This window comes from Suricata suricatta, chromosome 13 (assembly GCF_006229205.1).
Source record: "Suricata suricatta isolate VVHF042 chromosome 13, meerkat_22Aug2017_6uvM2_HiC, whole genome shotgun sequence".
Lineage (NCBI taxonomy): Eukaryota > Metazoa > Chordata > Mammalia > Carnivora > Herpestidae > Suricata > Suricata suricatta.
In genome coordinates this window covers 80,086,306-80,102,585 of record NC_043712.1, presented here as the reverse complement: position 1 = coordinate 80,102,585, position 16,280 = coordinate 80,086,306, and positions in this window count along the sequence as shown.

The following is a 16,280-nucleotide window of genomic DNA, read 5'->3' as shown; positions in this document are numbered from 1 at the left end:
GAACCACCCAGGTGCCCCAATTAGATTATTGTTAATACTTGTGTATGAGTTTGTAATCTTTTGCAATAATTTTTTTTAATCATGATGATTGCCCTTCTTCAGACAAGCCTGAAGTGTATGTTCACACTGGATAGTCAAGTTTGAATTAGAACCTCACTGGATAGGATCAGAGGGTGGAAGCTTCTTTTTCTCCCCCTAAATGTCAGATACACCTTTGGTGGCTGCTTTGGGGATTTTTGTTTTCATGAATCAGTGTTTCAGGGAATGAGTCTCACCTCCTGGGAGATGAGTCCCAAAAAGCACAGTGTTCACCGCACGCTAAGCCTGTGCCCAGCAGAAAGCAGGGTATGAGTCATTCTTACTGGAGTGCTGACCTTGGCTGACCTCCACACTGGCAAGGTCTGTAGCCAAACAGAACTCCTGACTTAAGGAACTAGAGATAAAGAGGCGGGTGGCCAGTCACATGTCCCATGGCCCCTGTTGGAATGAGACTTGTCACACCTCCGGGAGGGGGGCGGGCTCTCAACAGGACCTGCCCATGAATTCACAAGCTAAAGCCAGAGTGCTGAGCATTCTTCCTGACCAACACCAGATGACTTCTGCTTTCATAAGTGCTTTAAAATTTTTTTATGTTTATTTCTGAGAAAGAAAGAGAGAGACTGAGCATGAGTAGGGGAGGGGCAGAGAGAGAGAGAGAGAGAGAGAGAGAGACAAATCTGAAGCAGGCTCCAGGTTCTGAGCTGTCAGCACGGAGCCCAACGTGGGGCTCAAACACCTGAACTACGAGATTCTTAAGTGGTTTTATCCACAGACCCACAGAATACAACCTGCCACATACCTGCAGAAATGCATCGACTGACATTTCATACAGCACATCAACCTAAGTCTTTCTGTGAAAATTGACTCTGTTTTTACGATGAAGAAGAATTCATGTGTTTGTAGAAATTCAGAAAATCTGAAAAAGCAAGAGAGAAGAAAATAAAATCTCCCAAGAATAGCCTGCTACAGGGGCGCCTGGGTGGCTCAGTCAGTTAAGCGTCCAACTTCGGCTCAGGTCATGATCTCAGGGTTCGTGGGTTCGAGCCCCGCCTCAGGCTCTGTGCTGACAACTTGGAATCTGGAGCTTGCTTCGGATTCTGTGTGTGTGTGTCTCTCTCTCTCTCTCTCTCTCTGCCTCTCCCCCACTTCAAGCTCTCTCTCTCTCTCTCTCTCTCTGTATCAAAAATAAATAAACATTACAAAAAATAATATCCTGATACTGCAGTAGTGGTAGTCTTTGTTTTTCTTTGCCATATATATATTTTTTCCTATAATGAAGTCATCATTTTGATAATGATTATTGATCACCTACTACATGCCAGGCTTTCTTCTGGGTGCTAGAGGTATAAAAATGAACAAAACAATCAAAGGGTCCTTATTCTTAAGGAGCTAAGAGTAAGTAGGGGTTGGCCAACCACAGACAAGTAAATGCATTAAGATACAAGAGAAATTTGGATAATATGTGGTGTAATGAAGAAAATAACACTGGATGACACTGCAGAACTTAAGAGTGTGCTGTTTGAATCCCTTTACCTTGTATGTGTTTTTACATTGAGTAAAACTCTTACACCAAGGCACACGTTTTAGTGGGAAGGTGGTTACCGTAAATCTTCCCTTGATGGAGCTGACAGCGCTTGAACAACTGAACAGAAGTTGGTAGCCTGAGGGTTAGGAGCCTTCTTGGCGAGGGCACAAGAAGTTTAAGTTCCCTGAGGATAAAATAGTTTAGCATGTTTGTGAAACAGAAGGCTAAAGACAAGAATGGCTGGAATTTGGAGAAGCGAGGGACAGAGCTGTCAGCAGTGACACCACGGACGCATATTTTGTGATCAGGCCATGGAGGGCCCTCAAGTCCACAGGAAAGGGGTTCCACTTTTATTCTATGGTATTGGAAAGCCTTTGGAAGATTTTAAGCAGCAGAGTGACAAAATACGCTACCTATCACTTTAAAGATCACGGGGGACAGCATTTGGCAAATGGATTTGAAGGCGGCAAGAGCCAACACAGGAGATCAGTTAGAAGGTTCCTCTGGGGTCCACACAGAGGCTGTGGCTCCTTGGACGAGGGTAATGGTGGAACAGATGAACGGACGGGAGCCAGTTAGGATTTCGTGAAGGTGATACTGTTTTTACAGTTCTATGTATGCCACTCATCTTGCTGAATTTTACAAAATAAGAAGGACTTAAAATTTCTTCTAAAACAGAATTATAAGACCTATCAGCCACCATTCAGGAAAACAGATTGGAGAACAAGCAGGGAAGTCTGATAGATAAGAATGATACATCTTCAGGGAAGATGGCAGGGTGAGCGTCTTCCTGGGCGCTCCAAGGGGCTTCTGAAAGCCGCAGGACCAGGCGAGTTTCCCCAGCTCTTTCCCACCACACGCCCCCATGTTACCCCCCTATTTTCAGGGTCTCGTTTCTATATGAGTAAAGGACAGCTTTTGCTTCAGCTGGCCCTCTCGCACCAGCGGAGACAGTTAACTGACACATCTCCCGTGCCTCACATCTACACATCTCACATCCTACAGACACAATCTGAAGGCCAGGGACCCTTTTTGCTTAAACTTTGCCCACCCTGAAGTCCATGGAAAGTTGAAGGCTTTGCAGGCGGGGCTCGACCAAAGGCTGTAGCATCTGCATTATTGGTTGCTACGCAGAAGCCACTCACCAGTACTTCCTCCTCCCTGAGAGCCTGCCCCTTAGTGTCAATGGTAACGATGCCAGATGTTCTGTTTCCAGCCTCCCTTGGAGCAAGATTGCCCATCTCAGAGTATCAACTTTGTCCTTCAATTTTCTCTCCAATGACCACAGGACGGCTGCCTATTTTCCGACTAGAGTTTGCTGCAGTCTGGTTTTTCTGATTGAATCCTCATGATGTAATTTAACACAGCCCTCCGTTCTCTGTATTTCCACTAAAGCTATAAACCTCAACACGCGCAATCCTTACAACCACTAAATGTAATCCTTACAACCATTAAATGAGACAGGGCTATCAACGTCCCCACTTTCCCGAGGAATAAGCTGAGGCCCAGAAAGTTTCCGTTCCAGGGGTCCAAAAGTTAGGGTTTGAATCCAAGCAGATGCTTTTAACCTGTATACTGAACACAAAGAAATATATCAGAAAGACATGAAGGCCAGTCCGCACGGTTGAGCATTCTCCGGGAACAGACAACTGGCTGGCTTGGAAGCCTAGATATCAATTAACTCAATTAGCAGCATTTACTGAGTATCTGTGGTGTGTGCTGGGCTAAGCTGTGGGATACACAGGTGGACAAGATGTTGCCAAAGATGATGAGGGCCGTCGTGCTGAGAGCCTGCTGTGTGCCGGACCCCACGCTAGGTGCTATGGGTACAGTGATGATCGTCACAAAGTGCATTTCACATCGAGCTCATTCTGATGAAAGATAAACGGTGTGTTACATGCTGTAATGGGGATTGTTGAGCACTGTGCAATCCAGGGTCACATGTGGCTACTTAATTACAATTCAATAAAATTTACAATTTAGTCCCTCAGTTGCACTGGCTACTTTTTAAAAACATTTTTATTTTCAAGGTTCTTAGAATCCATTGCCACATCTCCCCCGAAGGAGTGTTGCCAATGAATACACACATCAGCAATTCAGTATAATAAGCACCAACCGTGAGCTGGTCCCCAGGAATAAATGGCGGATCCTCATGTAAATTCCAGTTTTCCACATTCTTGCCAGCATTGGGTTTGAGTTTTCTTTTTTTCTTTTTCTTTCTTTAAATTTAATTTTATTATTATTTTTTAAATACAATTTATTATCAAATTGGCTAACATATAGTGTGTAAAGTGTGCTCTTGGTTTTTCGGGCAGATCCCTGTGGCTCATCGCTTACATACAACACCCAGGACTCACCCCAACAAGTGCCTTCCTCAGTGTCCATCACCCATTTTCCCCTCTCCCCCACCCTCCTATCAACCCTCAGTTTGTTTTCTGTATCTAAGAGTCTCTTATGGTTTGCCTCCCTCCCTCTCTGTTAGTAACGATTTTTCCCCTTTCCCCTCCCCCATGGTCTTTGTTACATTTCTCAAGATCCATGAGTGAAAACATATCTGTCCTTCTCTGACTGACATGTCCCTCAGCATAACACACCTTCCAGGTCCATCCACGTTGCTGCAAATGGCATGATTTCATTCTTTCTCATTGTCAAGTAATACTCCATTGTATATAGACCACATCTTCCCTATCTATTCATCAGCTGATGGACATTTAGACTCTTTCCATAATCTGGCTATTGAAAGCACTGCTATGAACATTGGGGTACATGTGCCCCTATGAATCAGCATTCTGAATCCTTGGGATAAATTCCTAGTAGTGCTATTGCTGGGTCATAGGGGAGTTCTATTGTTAATTTTTTGAGGAACCTCCACACTGTTTTCCAGAGCAGCTGCGCCAGTTTACATTCCCACCAGCAGTGCAAGAGGGTTCTCTTTTCTCCACATGCTTGCCAGCATCTGTTATTTCCTGAGGTGTTCATTTTATCCACTCTGACCGGTTTGAGGTGGTATCTCAGTGTGGCTTTGATTTGTATTTCCCTGATGATGAGTGACGCTGAGCATTGTTTCATGTGTCTGTTGTCCATCTGGATGTCTTCTTTGGAGAAGTGTCCATTCATGTCTTCTGTCCATTTCTTCACTGCATTATTTGGTTTTTGGGTGCTGAGTTTGGTAAGTTCTTTACAGATTTTGGATACTAACCCTATGTCTAATCTGTCATTTGCAAATATCTTTTCCCATTCTGTTGGTGCCTTTTAGTTTGGTTGATTGTTTCCTTCCCTGTTCACTGGCCACTTTGAAAGTGCTTTAGTTTTGTTAAAGCAAAACTTATTTTTTTATGCTTTTAATTTTTATTTTTGAGAGACAGAGAGAGATAGCACGAGCAGGGGAAGGTCAGAGAGAGAAGGAGATACAGAATCTGAAGCAGGCTTTAGGCTCTGAGCTAGCTGTCAGCACAGAGCCTGACGTGGGGCTCAAACCCATGAACCCAGAGATCATGACCAGAGCCGAAACCAGATGCTTAATTGACTGAGCCACCTAGGTGCCCCTAAAACTTTTAAAAACAAACCAACTTGCTTTATTGAGATTAATTTATATGCCATTCAATTCACCCATTTCAGATGTATAACTTGATGGTTTTCAGTATAATCACAGAGTTCTACATCCATCATTGCTATCAACTTCAGAACATTTTCATCCCCCCCCAATCTGGCATCCATTAGTATTCGTTCCCTATTTCCCACCGAGTCCAGCGCTCCCTAGCCCCAGACAACCACTAACCCACTTTCTGTCTCTATAGATTTGCCCATTCTGAACATTTCCTAGGAATACTATCAAACAATGTGGCCTTTTGTAACTGGCTGTTTTCAGTTAGCATAAGTTTCATCCATGTACTGGCACGTATCAGTGCTTCATTCCTTTTTTACGGTTGAATAATATTCCATTATATGACCATATTAAATTTGTTCACCCATTCATCAGTTGAGGGAGATTAGGGGTGTTTTCACTTTTTGACTCTTGTGAATAATGCTGCTAGGAGCATCTGCATATAAACTTTCATGAGGATGTGTGCTATTATTTCTCTTAGAAAAAAGAGCTAACCGCGAAATTGCTGGGTCCTAGGATAACTCTGTGTTTAACCTTTTGAGGAACTGTCCGACTCTTTTCCAAAGTGGTTGTGCCAACGGATACGGGCTCCAGTTTCTCCCTACCATTATTAACACCTATTATGTTTTCTGATTCTAGCCATCCTACTGCGTGTGAAGTGGTAGCTCCTTGTGGGTTTCATTTACATTTTCCTAATGGCTAATAACATTGAATATTTGTTCATGTGCTTATGAGCCATTTGTATTTCTTTGAAAAAATGTCTATTCTGATCCTCTGCCCTGTGCATATGTTATTTTGACCTAAAAATATAGTATAAAATGTTTTAAAGTATAGTGAGCAAATACTAAATGTTGGGGATGGTAGTCTCTGGGTAAAGCAAATGGAGTCATTTCTTTTTTGCTTTTCTCAATTTTTAAAACCCACATAACCTTCTGTCATTGTCAAATATTAATATTTTCCCCAATTCTTTATCTTTTCTGATGTGAAAATGTAGCACAAGATTTTTTTTTAATTTTTAAAAAAATGTTTTATTTATTTTTGATACAGAAAGAGAGCATGATACGGGGAGGGGTAGAGAGAGAAGAAGACACAGAATGTGAAGCAGGCTCCAGGCTCTGAGCTAGCTGTCAGCACAGAGCACGACGTGGGGCTCGAACCCACGAACGTGAGATCTGACCTGAGCCTAAGTTGGAGGCTTAACAGACTGAGCCACCCAGGCGCCCACAAGATTTTTTTTAAGGCAGAGACAATATTAACCTGAAGGTCACAGTTGCTAACATTTTAGATTTCCCTCCAGAACATTTCTCTAGACTTTCTGTACTTTTGTGAGGTTGTAGTATACGTGCAAGTTCAAATTATGCCTTTTGTTCTAATCATCTCATAAATGAGCCCTTGCATATTAAATAAACCCCTTTAACTGTCCTCTGAGAGTCTCTAGGGGGAAAAAAAGCCACAGTATATCTCTTGGTGTGCAGAGTGGTCCTGAGAAAGTGCTTCTCTCCTACACTCATTACTTTAAAGTGAAGGGGACAAAAATTAAGCCACACATTTACACACACAATCCCCAACGCTTGGGAACGGCGAGCCCAGGAGAGCAAGGGGAGCACGTAGCCCGTCCTTTGCTTCGCTCTGACTCTCCCCCAGCTTCACGTAGCGAAGGCCAGAGAGGAGCCTTACCCTGTCGGAGCCATCTGGGAGGCTGTCCAAACTTTTCTAACTCCTATCTTCACGGCGTGGCTTTGCTTTTTGATTTACAGTGTTTGTAACTCTCACAAGACTCTATAAACTCCCGTATTTTTTCCTTCAGGGGTATTCGTGCCAGAAAAGAACAACATTCCTCTCGCTTGCCCCATGCTGTCTTCATGAAATCACCTGTGGCAGCAGGACAGGCTGACTCCAGATAGAGCTGCTTCTTTGCACCCTCTTCTTCCCTCCCAAAGCTCCAAGGATTCCAGTCACCGTAGCTTCCAGAGCTGATTGCACAGATTCCGTTTTCTCCTGTGATAATGGAATCAATAGCACTCTTTACTAGAAGACACTTCCACACTTGCTTCAGGGGTTCGATTCTCTGTAACAACAAGAGCTGTTGGCTCTTTACGTTCCCGCCCATGTCCACAAACACTCCCGAGGTAGCAATTCCGTCCCCCAAACCGCCCACGGCCTAGGCTGCTGCCAATCGAAACATTCAGGGAAAACACCAAGGTACACGCAGAGACGCATGAAGCTGATGACCTCAGCTGTGTGAGAATAAGCTTAACATGAAATGATTTGTCTTTAATTCGATGCATCGGGGAGAGAAGACCGTGTTCTCCTCTCCTTCCCCGGCACGGTGCTGAGACATATTTTTCCAGGCTTCTTGCTGGTGGGTGGAATGAAGGCCCAAGTTCTGACCAGTGGAATGTGGGTGGATATGAGGTTTATCCCCAGCATCTTAAATCCTTTGCTCTGTCTTCTAATTCAGTAGGGACGTGGGAGACCACGTGTTGTACATCAGGGTCCCTGAATGACCACATGAAGCCAACCCTACCACTAAACCGTGTTGAACGGAGACAGGAATGAGAAATGAACCTTTATTGTCTTCATTCCACATTAATTGTATCTGAAAGAAGTCGGCATACCCTGCTTAATAGATTTCCTTTTTCTGTCCCCCATCCCAGCAGAACATTACAGGTTGCTGGGACAGCTTGTGGACCACGTGTTTAAAGAGATGTCCGAGTAAGAATTCCATTTTGGGGGCACCTGGGTGGCTCAGTCAGTTAAGCGTCCAGCTTCCGGGGCTTCTGGCTTTGGCTCAGGTCATGATCTCATGGTTCGTGGGTTCGAGCCCTGCGTTGGGCTCTGTGCTGACATCTAGCTCAGAGCCTGGAGCCTGCTTCAGATTCTGTGTCTCCCTCTCTCTCTGACCCTCCCCTGCTCGCGCTGTCTCTCTCTCTCTCAAAAATAAATAAAAAACATTAAAAAATTTAAAAAAACACAAGAATTCCATTTTGCTAGCAAAGCATTCACATGTCGCCAAGAAAAGAGGCTAGCCACTAAGGTTCTGCCTCAGTGGCTCCAAGTCAGGGAAGCCCCTACATGTGTTGAGAAATAAAAGGAAAAATTAAGGTTGTCTTCTTGGTGCATTCACACAGCGAAGTGTCACAGAGACCTTGAGACATCTTGATGTGGCTTTGCCGGCTGACTGAAGTTAACACTCCCTGCACTTCAACACGTATTTGTTGTGTGGTTAGCACCATGCGCACCATCTCACCTTGGAAAGCAAATCTGAGAAATTCAAGAGATGGCCCTGGGAGCTACCCCTCCATACAGGAGGGACCTCGGCCCATTGTAAGTGAGCTGCAGGAAGGTGTCAGCCACGCCAGTGTCTTGGGGGGGGGGCTATTGCCCGTATTTAGGGAGCAAGTGTCTCCGTGTTATTCATTTCCTTTCCTTCTCAGGAGACTCCATTATTTCTTGGTACTCTTTCTAGACCTGCCACCCTTTCGTCATGACGCATTTGGTGTCATAGGTGTTCACTGTTGATGAGAATTGCTTTTTAATGTTTCAAGGTCAAAAACAAGCAGCATTTCACAGGGCAGGACAAAGAAGGCTTTGGCCTGAATGAACTTTTGCTGAGTCCTGAAGAACCCAGGGCCCGTCCCTGCTCTGGGGATAAGATAGCAGCTTTGGGTTTTACTCCTGGTTCCGCAGTTGGACCTTGTGACTTCGGCAACACACGGTTGCTCAGGGCTTGAGAGTTGCAATGCAGTTTGAGAAGTTTTGAGTAACACCACTGACACATTTCAGCCTCTTTTCCCTACTTCAAGATTGTACCCATTTTTTAAAAAATTTTTTATTTTGAGAGAGACAGAGAGAGAAGGGATAGAGGATCCAAAGTGAGCTCTGTGCCGAGAGCAGACAGCTGATGTGGGGTTCGAACTCACAAATCCTGAGATAGTGACCTGAGCGGAAGGCAGACGCTTAACTAACTGAGCCACCCAGGTGCTCCCCTCGCCCCACTTCAAGCTTGTAAACCAGCCTCTCCAACCAAAAGCTTTCTTACTCTCTTCTGAAGACCCTGACCTTCAGGTTCCTGAAGAGCCAACCTCAGACTTGATGTACCAAATGTGTGTATACATTTTACGTGCCTTTACACTGCTTTCTGAAATGCCATGTGGTTTTCTGTGCTGCCTTCCCCCTTCTGTTCTTTTCCTTTGTTCCCCCTCCATTCGGACGCTCTCTCATTTTTCGTGTTCGCTCTTCCAATCAAACCCCGTTAAGTCTATGCTGCTTTTGTGTAACTTCTGGGCAAAGTGAAAATTCACCTAAAAAGCTACCCACGTGAGTCTCATGATAACAAGAAAACGATGCCAAGAAGAAAAGGAATAAGTGAACTCCACAGAAAATAGATTGGACAGCTTGGTGGAAACTAGAGGTTTGAATGGCTGGTACATTTTTTTTTAATGCGAAGGCAACAGAACATCAAAGGTTTCCTTTATCTTAGGGTTTCCCCCCACCCCAGCACAAAACTTTAATTGGTAACTGTACTCTTTGGGCACCGTACTCTTTGATTATTCATGTGCATATGTTTTTCCCGTGATTACAATCTCAGTGTGTATCATTTTCTATTTGGTACGGTTAAGGAAACCTTGGGGCGCCTGGGTGGCTCAGTCAGTTAAGGGTCCGGCTTCAGCTCAGGTCATGATCTCATATTCGTGGGTTGGAGCTGCGCGTCAGGCTCTGTGCTGACAGCTAGCTCAGAGCCTGGAGCCTGCTTCGAATTCTGTACCTCTCTCTCTCTCTCTGACCCTCCCCTGCTCATGCTGTCTCTGTCTCTCAAAAATAAATAAGAAACATTAAAATAAAAGAAAATTTTTAAAAAAAAGGAAACCTTTCTTGGCCCTTTTTCGTATTGCTTAGTTGAGTTACCTGGGGTTCCGGAGAACTTTTTCTGGATCAGATCTGCATGCCTGCTAACACTGGGCCTCCCTTTTTTGTTATGGTTCTTATTCAAGGCCTAACCACTTCGTTTTGAGCAGAGCTAGGATGGTGCCAACCTCTGGGTGGAGAATAATAAATAGGGTGTGCAGCTGGTAGAGTGGCATGTTTTCTACCTCAGAAAAAGTTAGGAAAAAAGTACTGAGTAATGGGAACTGCTTGAGGTACATGTGTACTTCCCACGAAGGGTTCCGAGTCCTGACTCTTCGACCCGCTCCAAGCCTTGGCACTGAATGTGCTACAGACGGTGTCCGATGATCAGAGACCATTAGGCTGACGGGTGACCTTCCTGATCTCAGGATACAGACCAGGAATCTCCACCCACGTGAGGATGCAGACCTGTTACCGGGACAGAGCTGCCGTGAGAAAGCAGCCCTCAGGCCTTCTCGCCCGCTGTTCTCAAGCCTGAGAGGAAGGAGGCACAGGGGATGGAAGGGGTTGAGCAAGCAGCGATGCAACAGGAAAAGAGAGCCAAAGCTCCAGGGAAGGGAAGATGGTGCAGGAGAGGAGGAAGAGAGGAAATTGGGGGTGACGCGGTGTCCAAGCCTTTGCTAACCTTAGGAGCACACTCAGAGCGCAGACGGTCCCCAGGGGAAACTGATCCTCTGAAATGAGCATCTCAAATTGTAGAGGGGAGTCAGTGAAGCATTTGGCTCACCTGCTTAGAAATGAAGTTTCTAGAAAGAGAAGGCAATGTGATGTTGAGAAGATCCTTCAGAAGCTGTGAAGGCTGCAGCCTCTACTTCTCTACTGTTTGATGCCCATCAGGGCGATGCATGCCTTTCATGTGGATTCCTTTTTTTAACATTTATTTTTTTTTGAGAGACACAGAGAGAGACAGTGCGAGCAGGGGAGGGTCAGAGAGAGAGAGGGAGACACAGAATCTGAAGCAGGCTCCAGGCTCTGAGCTAGCAGACAGCACAGAGCCCAACATGGGGCTTGGACCCACGAACCACGAGATCATGACCTGAGCCAAAGTCAGATGCTCAACTGACTGAGCCGCCCGGGTGCCCCTTCACGTGGATTCTTGAAGGATTTTCTGAGTGGCAGAATTCATGGCAGACGAAGTTGCTAGATCTACCCAGAGCTGATCAATGCTTCACAGATTCCCTCTGGATTTCCCTTAGATATCACTAGTGAAAAAGTTAAATAGGCATTGGCAACCTAGAAGAACCCAAACTCCCTCATTTCACAGAAAGGTCCAGAAAGGATTTGCAACCAGCCCCAAGTCCCCACAGCTTAGAAGAATATCTAATGTGATAGAACAATCACCCTAAAACTTAGTGGGCAGGACAGCCTCACCGAAATGACTGTGACCAGGTCCCTTCATCACTGAACGTACATACTGCCCCTCACTTCAAAATGTGGAGTATTATTTCTTCCCCTCTGCGTGAATCTGGTTGTTCTTGTGACTGTGTTAGCTAATAGAAAGAAGCAGAGGTAGCATTCTAGAACTTCCAAGCTCAGTACCGATGTTCTAGTCCCTCCCTCTTGGAAGCCAGCTGCCGTAGGTGTCTGACCTCCTTGCTGAAAGGACCACATGCATTGGAAGCCACATGGGAAGAGACGGGTGGGGGTGGGGCACAGATGGAAATGTCGGATGCCTGAGCGATGCCTTCTCAGACTTTCCAGTTCAGCCCCGCTGCCAGCAGCTAGCTACTGCAGCCAAGTGAGTGACACTAGCCAGTGCCCAGGTGACTCACAGAGTCATGAGAAATCGTAAATGGAGGCTGGTTTTGCATTTTGGTTTTGCGGGGGGAGTTGTCATGCATCAATGGAGGACTGAAACGATGGCACCATGCATTATTTCTCCCGGACCTGTGAGTCGGGTGGTGGTTCTGCAGATCTGGACGGAGCCTGGCCAACCTCATCTGGATTGGCCTTGGCCCCCCCCAGTCTATGGAGGGCTCGCTGGTCAGGGATGGCCTTGGCCATGATGACACATCTCTGTAGCACAGGGTCCTTGAGTGGGCTTGTCTCCTGGTGATGGCAGACTGCCAAGAACAAGAGCAAAAATGCACAAACTTTTTAAAAAATGAGCTTTTCATGGGTGCGTGAGTGGCTCAGTCCGTTGAGCATCTGACTTTGGCTCAGATCATGGTCTCACAGTTGGTGAGTTCATGCCCCACAGCAGGCTCTGTGCTGACAGCTCAGAGCCTGGAGCCTGGTTTGGATTCAGTGTCTCCCTCTGTCTCTCTCGCAAAAATAAACATTAAAACATTTTTTAAAATAAAAAAACTTTGCCAGAACAGTTTTAGATTCACAAAAGAATTGAGGGGAAGGTACAGGACTTCCCGTATCTTCCCGCCCCCACACATGCTGAGCTCCCCCCAGCGTATCAACATCCCCCACCAGAGGGGTCCCTTTGCTCTAATTGGTGGACCTACGTTGACACATTACCAGCCAAAGGTCACAGTTTACATTAGGAATTGGTGTTGTTCAGTTTATGGTTTGGGACAAACGGATATTGACAAGAATCTACCATTGTAGTATCAATAGTCTCGCTGCTCTAGGAATCCTCTGTGCTCTACCTCTTCAAACCTGCCCATCCTGGAAAACCACTCATCTTTACCGTGTCTCCATAGTTTTGCCTTTTCCAGAATGCTGTATAATCGGAGTCAAACAATATGTAGCCTTTTCAGATTGGCTTCTTTCACTTAGCAATATGTATTTAAATTCCCTCTTTGTCTTCTCCTAGCTTGATAGCTCATTTCTTTTTAGCATTAAACAACATTCCACTGTCTGAATGTACCAGTTCATTTTTCTGTTCATCTCCTAAAGAACCTCTTGATTACTTCCAAATTTTGTCCAAATTATGAATAAAGCTGCTAAAAACTGTGTAGGTTTTTTTTTTTTACAGGATGCTATTTTTTTTCTTTTTTTATGTAATTTATTGTCAAGTTGGCTAACATACAATGTATACACAGTGTGCTCTTGGTTTGGGGGGTAGATTCCCATGATTCATCGCTTACATACAACACCCACTGCTCATCCCAACAAGTGCCCTTCGCAATGTCCATCACCCATTTCCCCTCCCCCCCACCATCAGCCCTCAGTGTGTTTCTGTATTCAAGAATCTCTTACGGTTTGCCTCCCTCTCTGTTTGTAATGATTTTCCCCCTTCCATTACCCCATGGTCTTCTGTTAAGTTTTTCAAGATCCACATATGAGTGAAATCATGTATTTGTCTTTCTCTGACTTATTTCACTTAGCATAATGCCCTCCAGTTTCATCCATGTTGCTGCAAATGGCCAGATTTCATTCTTTCTCACGGCCAAGTAGTAGTCTACTGTATATATAAACCACATCTTCTTTACCCATTCATCAGTTGACGGACATATGGGTTCTTTCTGTAATTTGGCTATTGTTGAAAGTGCTGCTATGAACATTGGGGTTGCATGTACCCATATGAATCAGCGCTCCTGTATCCTTTGGATAAATCCCCAATAGTGCTATTGCTGGGTCATAGGGTACTTCTATTTTCAATATTTTGAGGAACCTCTATACTGTTGTGTAGGTTTTTATATGGAACTAAGTTTTCAGCTCCTCGTAAAGACCAAGGAACGTGACTGCTGGATCATATAGAAAGAGTGCATTTCATTTTGTAACAAACTGTCCACTGTCTCTGAGGTGGCTGTCCCGCTGCCCGTTCCCACCAGTAATGACTGGGGGTCCTGTCCTTCTGTATCCTCACCACGATTTGGTGCTGTCGGTGTTTTTCCGTCAGAAATTCTAATGGGTACATAGAGCTATCGTAATATTGCATAGACAGTTTTCAAGGCTTCACTTACATCAAGTCTACTAATGTTGTACTGGCCAAAGTAAATCCCAAGGTGGGAGGGGACTACAAAATGAGAGAGAAAGGGCCTGGATGAAGGGAGGCCATTCATTGGAGCCATTAATGCCATCAAATCTACTATATGGAATCTGTGCACATTTCTCATAGGGGAGTATTAAAGAGCATTATTAAGGTTTTGGACTAAAATCTAGAAGCAGTTAGAGAAGTCACATTTTAAATTAAGGAAAACAATTAGATGAGCACTTTCTAATTTTTAACGGTTTCCAAATTTTCTGGCCAAGTCACTATTGCTCTGATACTGATGTTGTTTTATTTCCATTAGAGGGTGACATTCCCAAATTCTTGTTAATATCTATGTAGAGAGAGAATTGGGGAGAAATGCAGGTCTCCTATAGGACCAATAACTATGTGGTCCCTTGTTCCACGAGTTAATTCACAGTAATGATAACGTTAGGATTCTTGGCAGAGCTCCTTAGAATCCTGTTTAACAAGAATTAGCTTTTTTTAATTTTTAAAAATGTTTTTATTTTTGAGAGCGAGAGACAGAGACAGAGTGTGAGGGGGGAGGGGCAGAGAGAGAAGGAGACACAGAATCGGAAGCAGGCTCTAGGCTCTGAGCTGTCAGCACAGAGTCTGACACGGGGCTTGAACCCAGGATCATGACTTGGACGCTTGCTTAAGCGACTGAGCCACCCAGGCGCCCCATAAGAGGGAGCTTTCTGAATAGCCAGTGGGCAGTCTGCTTTGTGACTTCTCTCTGGAAACCTAAGGTTGTTGGCATCTGTGCCCAACAGAAGGGAGGCAGTCTCATAGTGGGAAAGGAGGGCTGTGTGCACATGTATGCATGCATCTGTATGCCACGTGCGTGATCCTCTCTGATCCACTGTGATTCGTCTGGTTTCACCTGTTTTCACTTCCCTGGCATTCCCAGGAAATGCTGAAAAATGACTCTGCATTTGCATTTCCCACTCTGGGAAGCAGCTTTGTGTTCCACTCCCTGGATTTCAGATCAGCTAGAGGAGCAGAGAAGGGGAGACGGGGATCAGCATTCCCAGATCCCAGCCAGCCTGCTATTTACAGCAGTGTGGTGCTGCCCCCTATGCAGGGATGCACTGCAGGCAGATGAAGGGTCCTTGGATCTTTCTCCAGAGCCCCCTCTATCAACCCCAAACTGAATTCTGCCAATCCACGGTGTGGCTCTTGGGTTACTTAATGTCTTTGGATCTTGGTTTTCTCTTCTGTAATGGGATTGAGCTGAACTAGACGTGTGATCCTGCTCTGAGCTTCGAAGAGTCTGGGATGCCAAGATAAAACCAGGACGAAGTCCCAGGGCCCTCAACACGAGATCCCCTAAAACTCCCAGGAACTGCCAGACACATCTAGAAGAGGTAGGCTGGAAACACAGTCCAGGAAACAAATCGATATTTGCATTACCAAGGAATGACTGCGCTCCGTTCCCAGCTGATACGAAAACCATTGCAAACTCACCCAACGAAGGGGGTGAGAGAGACAAGATTTCAAAACCCGAAAGAGGTGTTCATTTGTTGAGAGCTTAGGAAGTATCCTTTCAATCAGAAATTCACTGAGACTCGTTAAGCCAGGGATATCTGAGGATAGGGACCACGAAGTGCTCTTCCTCAAACAGAATGTATCCCACGTTTTACCTCAGCGTTTGTTTGTTTAACAAGGATAAGGAAGGAAAGGATAAGGGTGAGAAACGCCACTAGCTTCCATTCATCTGGGAAAGATCCGGTTCCTAGCAAGTACGTTTAGCTATTGTTTGCAAGACAGCATTCTTCCGAGAGAGTCCGTAGATCTGTCCCGGGTCCTCTCTTCTCTCCCCCAACATCTAGGGAGAGGGCAGCTGCCCCCACGCCCACTCAGCGCCACCCGTGAGATTTAGCCCCTTCTCCCGCCACAGCGCATTCGCTCTTGACCTCTTGCGGTCCCTCCAGCCTTCACTCTCCCGTGACCCCTTCGCCCACCTACCCTACCTGTTGGGTAGGTCTTACTTCCTGGGAACTCCTGCTGTCCCTGGAAGGGGAGACCCCGTCGCCTTGGAATCCTAGCTGGCCCTTCCCGGTGCAGGGGGCACCTGTGCTTTAAAGGCTGGCTTCGCGGCACGCACAGTCCAGGGCGCAGGCCACCGGGCGCGGCGAGTTCAGCGGCCTGCGGAAGGGGGGAGGAGGGGCGCGACCTGTCCCGAGCACGGCTCCGTTCGGCGGGGCTCCGGGACCTTAGAGCCCTCGGCTCGCCCCGGAGCCCCGGAGAGCCCCGCCTGACCTGGAGGCCCGCCCGGCGCCGCGCCCCGTCCCGGGCACGCGGCGGCCAGACAG